Genomic DNA, 12,836 nt, shown 5'->3' on the forward strand with positions numbered 1-12,836 from the left:
TTCCTAATTTTATAGATGAGGAACTTGAGAGCCTCAGAAGGCAAGTCACCAGCCCAAGATTACCCAGCAAGTCAGGAGCTGAGCTGGGGCTGGATCTTGGCCCTCTGGAGAGACCTCTTTTCTCTTGAGCAGGCTGAGGAGACTGATGTGATAAACCATACTATACTGTTTAACTGTCGCTTGAGACCACTCATCTTAATGATGTCTAGACCTCAGTTCACCTGTTTCTTTTTCTAAAGCTCTGCCCCAAATGGACACAAACCCTAGCCCTCTGCTGTTTGGCCTTTGGAGAAAGGGTATGGCATATTTGAATTCCCCCTGAAAAGGCGGGCTTCTACTCTTAATCCCCTCCTGACTACTGGTTTGTGACAGCAGTGACTTCACCCACCCCTCTGTGCCCCTTGATGAAGAATGCAGAGCATGAGCCTCGTGCATAAGGCCACTTGACCTTCTGCAAGGTGACACGGTGATGGGGGTAGGGTGTGTGGAGCCTTTTAGTGACAAATGATTCTTACCCAGATTGGATAAACATTCCCTAAGCCCACATGTAACTCTCAAATATTTGCTTCTCTGACTTGGACTTCATTCTGTCCAAGTTGTAGGGGACTAGAAAACAGCTTGGAGGCTTCTCATAAATGTTTGCCATGATCCAAGAGGAGGTGTCTTCTTTCTTTTTACCTGCCATTACAGATAAAACAACAGGGCAACAAGTTTGACACTGTGACGGGGAGGAGCGGCATCTGAATGAGCAGGGACGGCAGAAAGGTGATTTGGCCGCCTTGCTCTAGGAGAGGTGAAAACACCCAATACTCTAGTTCCCTCCTCTCACATCCAGAGACACGGCAGAGAGCAAACAACAAGCACACACATAGCAGAATCGAAACGTATCCATCAGTTTTCACTTAGAACAGATAAGAGGGTCTCATGATGACCACAGAGAGTCCTCCTGGGAGCTGCACACTCACCCTGAAGTTTGGTTTGTATTTTTATACATGCCTACGTCACAAACCGGCAGCCTTTCGTTTCACCTTGAGGAGCTCCTTCCAGAATGACGATTCTTATTTAAGCCAAGCTTTACCATGATGGCTGCGAAACGATCTTCCAGCCCTAAAACTCCCTTCGTGTTGATCGGCTGGCATTTTACTGGAAGCAAGAGCCCCTTCCTCAGTATTAATCCACTTACTACTGATCTATCATCACAACGATTCAGAGATTCCTATTTTTTAATGGCTTATTTTCATGACTATTTTGATGCTTGAATTATCCCAGATTTGGCTGATGGGAGCCACTTCAGGCTGATTTCCGTATCTTTTTGACATGCCCCCATCACTTCTTTGAGCACTGCCTGACTCTCCAGCACAAGATGGACCAAACTCATCTTGTAAAAGGAAAGCACAGGGATTAGAACAGAAGAGAAGATGGCACTTACAGATCAATAAAGATGATTGTGCATTGGCAATCATATGTGTTAATAGGAATAATTATCCCAAGTGTTTAACCCACAAAGAAATAACCATGCATAGAAAGCAGGAAGGACTAGAAGAAAATGCTAGAAAGCTAGAAGAAACTTTGTGAGGATGATGAAAGTTGTTTTCATATTGCTCTTTTTTTCCCCTGTATATCCCAAATTGTATGTGATGAGAATTTTTATAATGAAAATAATTATTTTTCTTTCTAAGAATAATGGAGTGGGCCAACTCTAAGAACACTGTAAAAGGATGAATAAAGATGTTAACAAACACTAAGAGAAATCGGCGGAAAGCACTTCATTGTCGTCAGTCACGCTGTCAAAACAAACCTCTGTGCCACACGCAGTAAGGAACAAAGTCTTAGAAAACTTGGCTTCCTGGACCTGGTTCTGCCATGTGTGCCTGAGTGACTTTGCGCAAATCACATTCTCAATTTGGGCCTCGATTTCTTCATCTGAAAAAAAGAGATCATAAGTTCTTCCTATATCAGCCGTGCTACGAGACTCAAACAAAACCATATATACAAAACATCCTTTAAAACCTTACAAAGGTAAATCATTTTCTTCAAGAGTTTTTTTAAAAATTTGCTTCATGCTTTATGCAAAGCTTGCGTTTTTAGCAGGTTCCTTTGACATGGGTGGCAGAGAAGAGCTCTGGGAGTGTCTGTGAGCCTGCTTGGGTCTGTCTTGTACCCAAGACAGCAGGAGCTCCACGGCTGCATCTTGAACTGGGCTCCCTAGAAGCCACCTGGGGACGAGGACTCATGTGCAAGTGACTTATTAGGGAGTGTTCCCAAACAAGCATGGAAGTGGGGAAGTGAGATCAGAGAGGAGAGGAAGCCCAGCAAGTACCTCATCAGACAAGTCACTCTGTGATAACTTTGGCTCAGCCCACAAGTGAACTCCAGGGAAAGTTACATCCCAGGGTCGTCCTGGACAGGGGCGAGGGGGCTGGAGCACTAATACCTTTGTACCCATCAGTTACTGAAAAACAGGATGTGGGTGGGCAATCCCCCAGGTGCTTCTGGCTCTTCAGCTCTCCGGGGGACAGGCAAAGCGGATTCCAGCAGCCAAATAAATTAAATGTGGCCAAAGGTGGGCTCCAAAATGGTAAGGGGATCCGAGTGGGTGTAGGCAGAATGCTGAGAACATCAGCCCAAAGAAGGCTGGACATTCAAAACATAGGAAATAAAGTGAGAACCAGTGTTACATACAGCACAGGCCTTAGAGAGGCACCACAGTTAGGTACATGGAGACTGGGCCCAGAGAGGCTGAGTGACTAGCCCTGAGTCACACAGATGGCAGCCAAATTCCAGCCCTGGTCTGCCTGGGTGAAGTCCATCTGATCTGCCAAAACCTGCTCACTCTCTTCTATACTGTGTCGCTCACTACACTGGGCCTAATGCCCTTTCCATGGAGGGTCATCCATAGGGAATTCTTCATGTGCCACAGACTCTTACAGACTGCCCTGCCTCCAGAAAGCTCAGACCCCCTGTGGATGTCTTCAGGATGGCATTAGTGGTCCCCCTCTCCTCAACGTAGTCACCCCTCTCTTCTTGAATTTGTCTAACTCAAGGCACCAAGAAGGCTGGAACGTGACTTTCTGAACCCCAAAGAGAGACGCCTATGTCTCAGATACAGGGTGGCCCGTCTCCTGGCTCCAAAGACATTATTAGTGATTCGGGGAGAGTCAGTTAGATAAACAGGTACCATCCCAAACAAAAGACCTTGTGAGCTCAGCCGTTTGTTTCTCCTTTATTGTACTTAAATGCAATTACCCCACATCCTGCATTCTGAACATGAGCAAACATGTGAAGGAGCCAGACACTTGGGAGCTCTAGTCACGCAGACCTTGCATCTAACTAGAGAGCCATGGTCCAGAACCCCGGATCCATGGCCAGCCCTGCCACACACTTGCTGAGAGACTGTTGGGTAAGATGTACGGTCTTTTCAGGTCTTAGCATCCTTGTTCATAAAGGGGTCAAGCCATACCTACCCCATAGTGGCACTATGAGGGTCTACAATATATCTAGAAGGCTTCAAGTGTCAAGCTCAAGGTACACATACATAAAAGTATTTTATCCACATTTGATCTAGCAGTTTGATTTTTATAAAGCCAAATGCAGTCACTCCCCTTTCTCAGTATCATTGATCCAACATCCTCAGACAACCAGACACCAGGCAAGAGTTAGGATAAAAATTTATAAGACCTCTGGGAGGAGGCACCAGATGACAAGAACCCAAGCACCCTCCTCATTGTGAAGTGACCAGGCTCCAAAGCCCAGTGTATTTTCTTCTAGGCAGTTCTAACAAGCTTTATTATTATGTCTGGTTTCTCTGAGGAGAAGTAAACAAAGACTCAGGGAGTTGGCCCGCTGACCCTAGCAAAAAAGCAGTATTTAATAGCCTGACAGGATAAATGTCCAAGAGAGTATAAATGACAGCTGTATTCACTCAAAATCACAGTCTGGGGTCAAAAGCCTACACATTCCAGAAGGCCATGGTGTTGGTAATGACTCAAGATGCTAAGAATCAAGCTGCACTGTTTCCTGCACTATTTAATAGTGCAGAGGAGTTCGTAGTAGAAAAGTTGACAGAAAAATGTCCAACAGCACTAGGAATTAAAACATAAGCATATTAAACAATAAGAAAATCTATGGTGTTTATGTTAGTATGTATTTTCTGAACTGAAAATGCTCGATGCTGGTGAGGATAAGGCAAAACTTGTTCCAGAAAGCCAAAAATAATATAAATGTCTCAAAATAAAGGAAAGAGAAAGTGAATTCTCATAGAATAAAATGACATTTAGCATCCACTGAAAGTGGAAAATTGGAAATCTATACAGGAACAGGGAAAATGGCTTATGGTGTCAATGAGAAACCGTAAGACACTAAGTTTCATGTACATACCACATCCAAGTGCCCACAACCACGTTTCCATGAAAAAAAAAAAAAAGACTGCAAGGAATATCACTGTGCTTTTATTCTTGCCATCTCCTCCTTCCTTAGCACTATACAGGCAGAGAAACTGAGGCCAAGTGGCTGTCTCTGCCCTAAGAACCTGCCCCTACAGTTTCCATGTGACCCGCAGGAGGAGAAGGGGCAAAGAGGAAAAGCTGAGGGCCGGACACCAAGAGGGTCATGTCCCAGAGGACATGTGGGGCTGGGGTGGAGAGGGCTGGCTCAGCACATGGCTTTGTCATGAGTTTTCAAAGTCATGAAGCCTGCTCTGGGACAGGCCCCGAGGAACAGAGGCAGGTCCGATCTGGTGTCCGCCCTTACAGAGCACATGGGAGGGAGAGATGGTCTCTGCCTGAAGTGATCAGGGAAGGCATCAAAGAGGAAGCGGTATTTGGACCTTGAACCCGGTAGGGGGCATGCAGCATGCTGGAGAAAGTTTGTGCTAGCTCCAGAGGGATGACTGCTAAACTGTCAGGAACCTTGCAGGCCGGTGCTTAGGCAAAGCCGTTGATAAAAACAAGTTCTATACACTTACAATTTGATAAAAAAATATTTGAAGCAAAGGTAATATGCAAACTTCATCATATCCTCATTATTTTACTTTCTCTTACTATTATCTGTACCTTTGAGGTTATTTATACCTACTGTGCCTGGGCGGTGGGAATACTATAGTCATGTGCATCTCTTCTCAAATCCATGTTCAATGGCACCAAGTCACCATCTTGAAACTCTGGCACTGGGAGTATTTACATCACAGAAATGGGCAAATGCTCCAAATCAGAACTTGGCTTAATGTTTTGTTGACAATCAAGCATTCAGACCCTGGACTTCTAATAAATGATGGAGAATATGTTAATAATGTAGACTAAATTCAAAAGTCTGCCATGCTTACAAGTTGTTGTTTTTTTTTTAATATTATGAATAGCATTAAAATATGAGGGAATTCTTCCAGTACTTGAAAACTATTATCTGCTCAGCAGACAATTATCTTTGTTACTGATGAATGAGTGAAGTTCCATTGTATGTCTTCATTATTTCATTTTGTCTTACTCATAATGCAAAGGAAAATACCAGTCAACATTCATGAAAGAACTTCACTCGACAACATGGAGCGACTTCTTTTCTTCACCGCATCCTATGGTAACCAAGCATTTGTTCATAGCTCGGTTTTGCAATGCAATTGTTGGCACCAGAATTAGAAAAACTGACAGCAGATTTTACAAGGAATAGCAGCACTGAAGCTAAAAGCATATGGGATTTATGATATGGTATTGCATTTTATCTGTAAATTGGATGCTACACATTATTTACATCCAGAAAATGTGTAGTAAACATATTCAGATATATTTTATATGTCCTTCTTCAGGAGAGCCTTTGGTAAACATCTACTAACATACCACAGGTAAGGACTGGGCAGGAAGAGGCAGGAGTGGGTAGAGAATGGTACAGCAGGGATTGTAAATGAGCTCTAGAGCAGAGTGTCACCGTAGGAGATGAGGTGGGTGCTATCTCCCAGGGACCGGCATCCTCACTGCCCTGGATTCCTCTGGCCCTGGGCCCTGGCCAGATTGCTTTCTGGAAGAAAAAGGATGCCGTGGGTGGGGCAGCACCTGACCTCCCAGGAAGTGAGCCTGGCTGGAGTTAGTGCTGAGTCTGACCACCCCAAGAGGAAAAGCCTTGGGGCCACCGTAAGGGAGAGAGAGGACCCTGTATATCAAAGCAAGCCAGAGGTGAGACAGCCAGAACTGAGAGGACCCTGGTATCTCATCACACAATCTCAGGCTCTCAAGGTCAAAAAGGAGAAGAGTTCAAGAAGGGGACCTTGGGGGGCACCTGGGTGGCTCAGCGGTATAAGCTTCTGCCTTCGGCTCAGGTCATGATCCCAGAGTCTTGGGATGGAGCCCCACATCGGGTTCTCTGCTCGGCAGGGAGCCTCCTTCTTCCTCTCTCTCTGCCTGCCTCTCTGCCTACTTGTGATCTCTGTCTGTCAAATAAATAAACAAAATCTTAAAAAAGAAGAAGAAGAAGAAGAAGAAGGGGACCTTGGGGCAAGAACAGGAGGTCTGGGCTGACTATCTCCAAGGGGCTCTGCACACATAATCCTGAACCCATGCTTCAGAGACACAAGGGCAGGCCCCTGACGGCATTGTTCTTCTGCCTGATTCTTCTATTGCTTTGAGTCCAAGTGAGACAGGGAAGTCCAAGAAGCTCTCTGCCCCTCACTGTATATGCCTGCACTTCATTGACTCTTACCATGCTTTCCTCAAGGCTTATTTTTCCCACCGAGTTTTAAATTCCCATGTCTGTAGTCACAGTCCTCCAGCAACTCTCACCCTTCCTTTTGTTCTTGATGTTGTTTGTATCTTATGATTTCCCTCAATTAAGCCTGAGGTAAGTTTTTATTATCAGTTTCTCAAAGAACTGGCTTTCTGTTTTGTTGATCATCTGGATTGGTGTTTTGTTTGCTTTGGTTCTTTTTCACTCATTTCTAATTTCATCCTTCTACTTCCTCTGGGTTTATTTCTATCTAGCTTCTCGGATTGCAACTTTGGTGATCTCACTCCTTATTTTTAAAAATTATTCTCTTTTAATAGTGAGGATAGCTAGAGCTACACATTTCCCTCCGAGCACTGCTTTGGCAACATCTAACATGCCGGCGAGCTTTTGTTTCCAGGTGTGCGGATTTGCAGGGCGGCGGAGCTGTCTTTCAGTAACTGAATTCTAATTGCTTTTCATTCTGGCCTGTGAATATGGTTTGCTTGATGAAAGTGTTTTGGAATTCACTGAGATTTCCTCTGCTTACAATTTTTTTCGTAACATTTTTTAAAAACTTGAAGTATGATACACACTCAGTAAAGTGATTACAGATTATGTGTATAGCTTGATGAGTTTTTACAAATACACATACCTAGGAGGACCTTCATGGCACAGTCAGGTAAGCATCTGACTCTTGGTTTCAGCTCAGGTCCTAACCTCAAGGTTGTGATATCGAGCTGCCCTGTGTAGGGCTCCTTGTTCAGCGTGGAGTCTGCCTCTCCCTCTCCCTCTGCCCCCCACACATATACCTATGTCTCTGCCTATGAATCAACATATAGAATATTACCAGACCACAAGGAGACTTATTCTTGGCCGCTCCCTATCAATGTCCCTCAGAAATATCATCATGATTCATTTTTGCATTCGCAAGTTTTTGAAGTTCTTATAAATGAAATCATACAATATGTATTCTTTCATGTCTGGCTTCCTTCTCCCTACATTATGTCTGTAAGATTCGTCCATGTTTTTCACTGTAGCAATGGTTTATTTCACTGAAGCACAGTTGTCCATTGTACAAAGACACTGCAATTTATTTATCCATTCTATTGTCCTAAGACACTTAGGTTGTTACCAATACTTAGATTGTTACCTATCACAAACAATGCTGCTATGACATGCTTATACATATTTTTAAAATTCAGACATGCATTTCTTATAGGTACATATATGAGAGTACTAATTAACTTTCAACTTTAAGATTCTGATTGTATTTTTTCCCTATATCATTTAAAATCCTATTTGGGTCAAGGTAGGATATAAAAATATTTTATCATGTGTGACTATTTCAAATGAATCGGGGGCTGTAAGTCACAGCAGTATTCTCCCCCGTATTAGCTCTCCTGGCCCCTAGTGTTCAAACTTAGAAGAATCTTAGAACCCAGATTATCTCAGGCAGTGGCTCCTAAACTTCTGTCTCGGAATAATCTGGAGCACTTGTTAAAAATGCACAATGCTGGGGTGCCTGGGTGGCTCCGTCGTTAAGCATCTGCCTTCGACTCAGGTCATGATCCCAGGGTCCAGGGATGGAGCCCTACATTGGGCTCCCTGCTCAGCAGGAAGCCTGCTTCTCCCTTTCCCACTCCCCCCTGCCTGTGTTCCCTCTCTCGCTGTATCTCTGTCAAATAAATAAATATTTTCAAAAAATTTTAAAAATCTGCACAATTCCATCTCTGCCCCAAACCTATTGCCTTAGTTTCTCCAGGAGCAGGGCCCAGGAATCTGCATTTTAGCAAGTATCCCCAGGTGATTCTACTGCTCATCGAGGTGTCACACGTTCCTGGGTTCCACGTTTCCATGACTGTGGACCAGTGAGGGGCATTATCCCCATCCCAGGCAGCCTGAGACCCTTTGTGTCCCGTACTGAGACCCCCTGTTATAACTGGGCTCTCTCCCTGCCCACTTCTTCTTGTCTTCACTCCTAAAAGCCCAAGTAAAGAATATGGATGGCTTATCAGAATTACCAATAAGTTTGGGTAGAACTGGCCCCTTTCTTCACTGCACCCATGGGAAAACTGAGGTCAGGGAGATGAAGGAGAATCCATAAGGAGACAGGGTCCTATCCTCCCTGTGTCTACTAAGGAAAAAGTCCTGCAAAGGGAAATCTCTTAGTCCCAAGTTTCCTGAGGGTATCAATGTTCCAGAAGAGGCCTGTGTTATCAGAGTAACCCTGGCCTTGGAAATCAGGGCAGACCCAAGATCAAATCCTATCTCCTCTCCTTGAAGTAAATAAGGAGGTTTCTGAACCTCAGGTCCCAATCTTGAAAATGGGTTTTGAGCTGACGTTAGGGTGAGAGCTAACATGTATATGAAACATTAGGCACATGGTATGTGCTGAATAAATGCGTACAATTACTACTAAGAGAATCTCAGTCACCTGGGAAGTCCTGTCACTTTGTCTGGAGTAGTACTCGGGCTAGGTGGCAGAAGAGGTGGAAGAAAGGAATCCTGACTCTCCCAATGCCTTACCTACTGTCTTTAGGCGCTTCCTTCTTCTTGTTACCTACATAGCTGAACTCCAAGTTCAACCAGAAGCCCTTCCATTGGACACATGTTTCCTGAGCAGCAACTGAAGACTGGGTCCTAAAGACACTGGGGTTTCAGTTCCTGCCCAAGAGTACCTGCCCTGACAGACAGGCAGGAGTGTATATGGACAGCTGCGGTGCAGAGGCAAAGTGAGAGTCTGGCTGAGGAAGTGCAGCTGCGGTGGGCCCCAGGGGCTGAGGCAAGCAAGGCAGGGAGAACACACCAGATGAGTGCAAGACTAGCCACTTATAAATGGGCAAAGGGAGGGTCAGAGACTTGGGCAAACACTTCCAGTGGCCCTAAAACCTGACTCCCCTGACTCTCCATTTTGGAATTTATCTTTTAGGGAAAGCTTGATTGATACAGGGTCATTCAAGAGCCCTGCAGACAGGTAAGCTTAGTATGAACTTGTAGGCATGAAGCACATCAAAGACATTAAGCAAACTGAGATTCATAAAAGCTTTTGTTTGCCTCTCTGAGCTAATATTTCACAAAGAAGGACATCCCCCAGCAGAGAAAATGTGAGTTTGTGTTAACAAGTGGTATTTACAGTGTATTTTGGTCTCAAAATCACATGTACATGGATGGCCAGACGCAGGAGCAAGAACTCATCTTCAACAGCATTCTGCTCTTCCCACGGCCAAGTCTTGGACTTGGTGCACACGTCCAGTCAGGAGGCCCGTGTTCTAGCCAATCAATGCCTGACTTGCTTTGTGATCTGGGCAATTCCCTCTCACTCTTTGAGCCTCAGAATCCCTGTCTGTGAAATGCAAGCATTAGGCTAATTACCTCCCAGGGCTCCTTCAGACCCAGGGCTTTCAGGTCCTACTGTCTTTTTTGGGGATATTTATAATAGCTCAGGAAGGTAGACATCATCATGCCCATTTTATATATGGAGAGTCAAAGCTTAGAGGAGGGAAGAGTCAGAGGTCACCAAAGAGTCAAAGGCTGAGCTGGAACCCAGAGTCCCACACTTTTCCCAAGTATACCTCCTAGGAAGCCATGTGTGTGCACATATGCGTGTACACACATGCATGTGGGGCAGGGCGCATGTGGAAACATGTGCCCCAGAGCCGCCCTGCAGTTGTTCCTGGATGCTGCATGTGCAGACTCGTTGGCTGGGCCAGGCCTGTTCCAGGCAGTTCTGCCCTGTGGGAGGCAGGAGGAAAGGGGCAGGGGGGAGGAGGTTAGGAGCTACACCTACATTTTTGTGCTGCCCTCTCATTTCAGCAGCTGTAATGCAGGCTCCTGGCTGTTGTGTATTTAGCTAAGTCTGAGTGACTCCATACATGGGCAGTGGGCCGGAACCCTCCCCTCCAAGCATCGAAACTGACAAGCTCCTCTCCCAGCCGGGATCCAGGCCTGCAGGGGCACTCGCAACCCTTCCTGCACATGCCCACCGAAACACACACACAAACACGCAAGCACGTACACACTTGGCAAGTGCTTCCCCCGCTCTGGCCCCCAGTTCCTCATCAGTAAAATGGGAGACAACTCTCTTTGTCTGACCAGAGGATCCTTTGGGTTCAGAGACATTGAAGCTGGTTGTACAAAGTGTAAAGTGCCGAGAAGACCCTGCTGGTCAGTCAACCCATCCACACACATGGTAAAGAACATTATTTTTAAAAATTATTTTAAAAATTATTTAAAAAAATAATAAAAGGGGCGCCTGGGTGGCTCAGTGGGTTAAAGCCTCTGCCTTCGGCTCAGGTCATGATCCCGGAGTCCTGGGATCGAGCCCCACATAGGGCTCTCTGCTCGGCAGGGAGCCTGCTTCCTCCTCTCTCTGCCTGCTTCTCTGCCTGCTTGTGATCTCTGTCTATCAAATACATAATAAATAAATTTTTTAAAAATAATAATAATAATAAAATAAGCCAGGTGGACTGCCTTTGAAATGAGATTAGATAAGTTTACTGTAGTTTTACTTTAATACAAAATTAGTGATTTCAACCTTAGAATCATGCTGGAGTGCCCCTCCTCCTCCCCATCGAATCTGGAATGGATTGCAGAGAATACCCTGATTGACAATTCAAAACAAAGATACTGATTTTGGACTTCTAACCTCCAGAACTCTGCAAAGATAACTGTGTGGTTTGTGGCAGGGGAAGGGGGAGATGCTACAGGGAGGTAGTTAATAGAATGAGCTCTAGAACCAGAATGCCGGGGCTCAAATCCTGGTTCTGCCACTTGCTGGTGCATCATGTTGCCTTGGACGTGGGATTTCATGGCTTTGGCCTCAGGCTCGCCATCTGCCAGGTGAGGTGACTATAGCACCTGCTCTGCAGGGTGACTATGATGTCGGGATGTACAAAACTGCTCAACAAGAGTGGTTGTTATTATTTTTTTCTTAGAAGCAGAGTAGGTGGTGATGATCATATTCAAGGTTGCTCACTGATTTATTGCCAGTGCCTGGGTCGGCCCTGAGCTCTCCTGCACCCCCTCCAGTCTGCACTGGCTTTGGGGGAACCCTCTTTCATTGAAAGGTAGGGTAGTTACTCTACCCCATGTCCCTGCCCACGACCTTGTCTACAGCTCCCATAGGAGTTTCCAGTGAGGAAAACTCAAGCTCTCGCTGGGTAAAAGCAGAAAAGGAAGGCTCTCAGCACATTCTTTACTAGTGCTAGCTCCAACAACACTGTCATCTATGACTGGACACAGGGGTCTGGTGGCAGAGGGCTTGCTGAGAGCTGTAGGGGCCCAGAGATCTATCAGAAAAGGAATAAACTAAACAAAGAATTGGGTTCCAGATTCTGCACTGCCTGACAAGCTGGGTGACCTAGGCAAGTCCTTTCACCTCTCTTGAGCCTTTGGAGATAACAGTACTATTTGAAGTTCTTGTGGCTAGGATTTGACAAGATCAGAAATGTCTCACATTCCAAAGGATGTCAACAAAAAAGCATGCTCAGTTCAGCGAAGGTACAAGAAGAGGTCAAATGTGGAGACTGACTCTAACTTGCTAAGCTGCTAAGAGCCATCATAAGCCCCCATGATTGAAAATTCCTATGGGAGTAATTTTATTTGCAATGCAAATGCAGCCCCAGAAGCCAAGACACAGAAAGTCAACTCATGGAAGGTGGGTCTGTCTAGAAGGCAGTCTCCCAGAGGGTGGGAACTGGAAAGGTTTCAGGGGATACACTTGCCTCTGACTAAAGAGGCAAGCGTGAGGTTTTTGGTGTTGGCCAGCACTGGGTTTGAATCCCTGCTTAGCCAGCTTGTGACATCTGAGTGGCCTTAGGTAAATCCCTCAACCCTCTGCCTCACAGTCTCCTCATCTATAAAATGGGCATAATAATCATGGTCCATATGGCCACGTGCAGGGTTATATAAGGTGATGCAGTGAAATGCTCCTGGCGCATGGTAAGCCCAACACATGGAAGCTTCTGTTCTCACTTAGGATTCTCTTGTTTTGGGGTGACAGAAATAAAACTCAAGTAAATGTTTTATTTCTTAATAAAGCTTAAGAAGGTGTTTTATTGATTTAATAACCAAGAGGGACAGTGGTGGAGCTGGCCTTAGGTTGGGAGGTCTGGGACAAGGAACTCAAACACCAAGACACTCTCTTCTCAGCT

General features: G+C 45.3%; 1 long non-coding RNA gene across 2 annotated transcripts in view; it reads right to left on the reverse strand.

Moving 5' to 3' along the window:
- Positions 1 to 1,581: 1,581 nt before the first annotated feature.
- LOC309846156 overlaps positions 1,582 to 12,836 on the reverse strand; it is a 79,276-nt gene continuing 68,021 nt past the window's right edge. For both annotated transcript variants that reach the window (XR_014301750.1, XR_014301751.1), the window contains one exon: positions 1,582 to 1,923. This is a non-coding gene — a long non-coding RNA (uncharacterized lncRNA). The remainder of the gene's footprint in view (positions 1,924 to 12,836) is intronic.

The sequence above is a fragment of the Mustela nivalis genome, assembly GCF_964662115.1.
Source record: "Mustela nivalis genome assembly, chromosome: 13".
NCBI classification, from domain to species: domain Eukaryota; kingdom Metazoa; phylum Chordata; class Mammalia; order Carnivora; family Mustelidae; genus Mustela; species Mustela nivalis.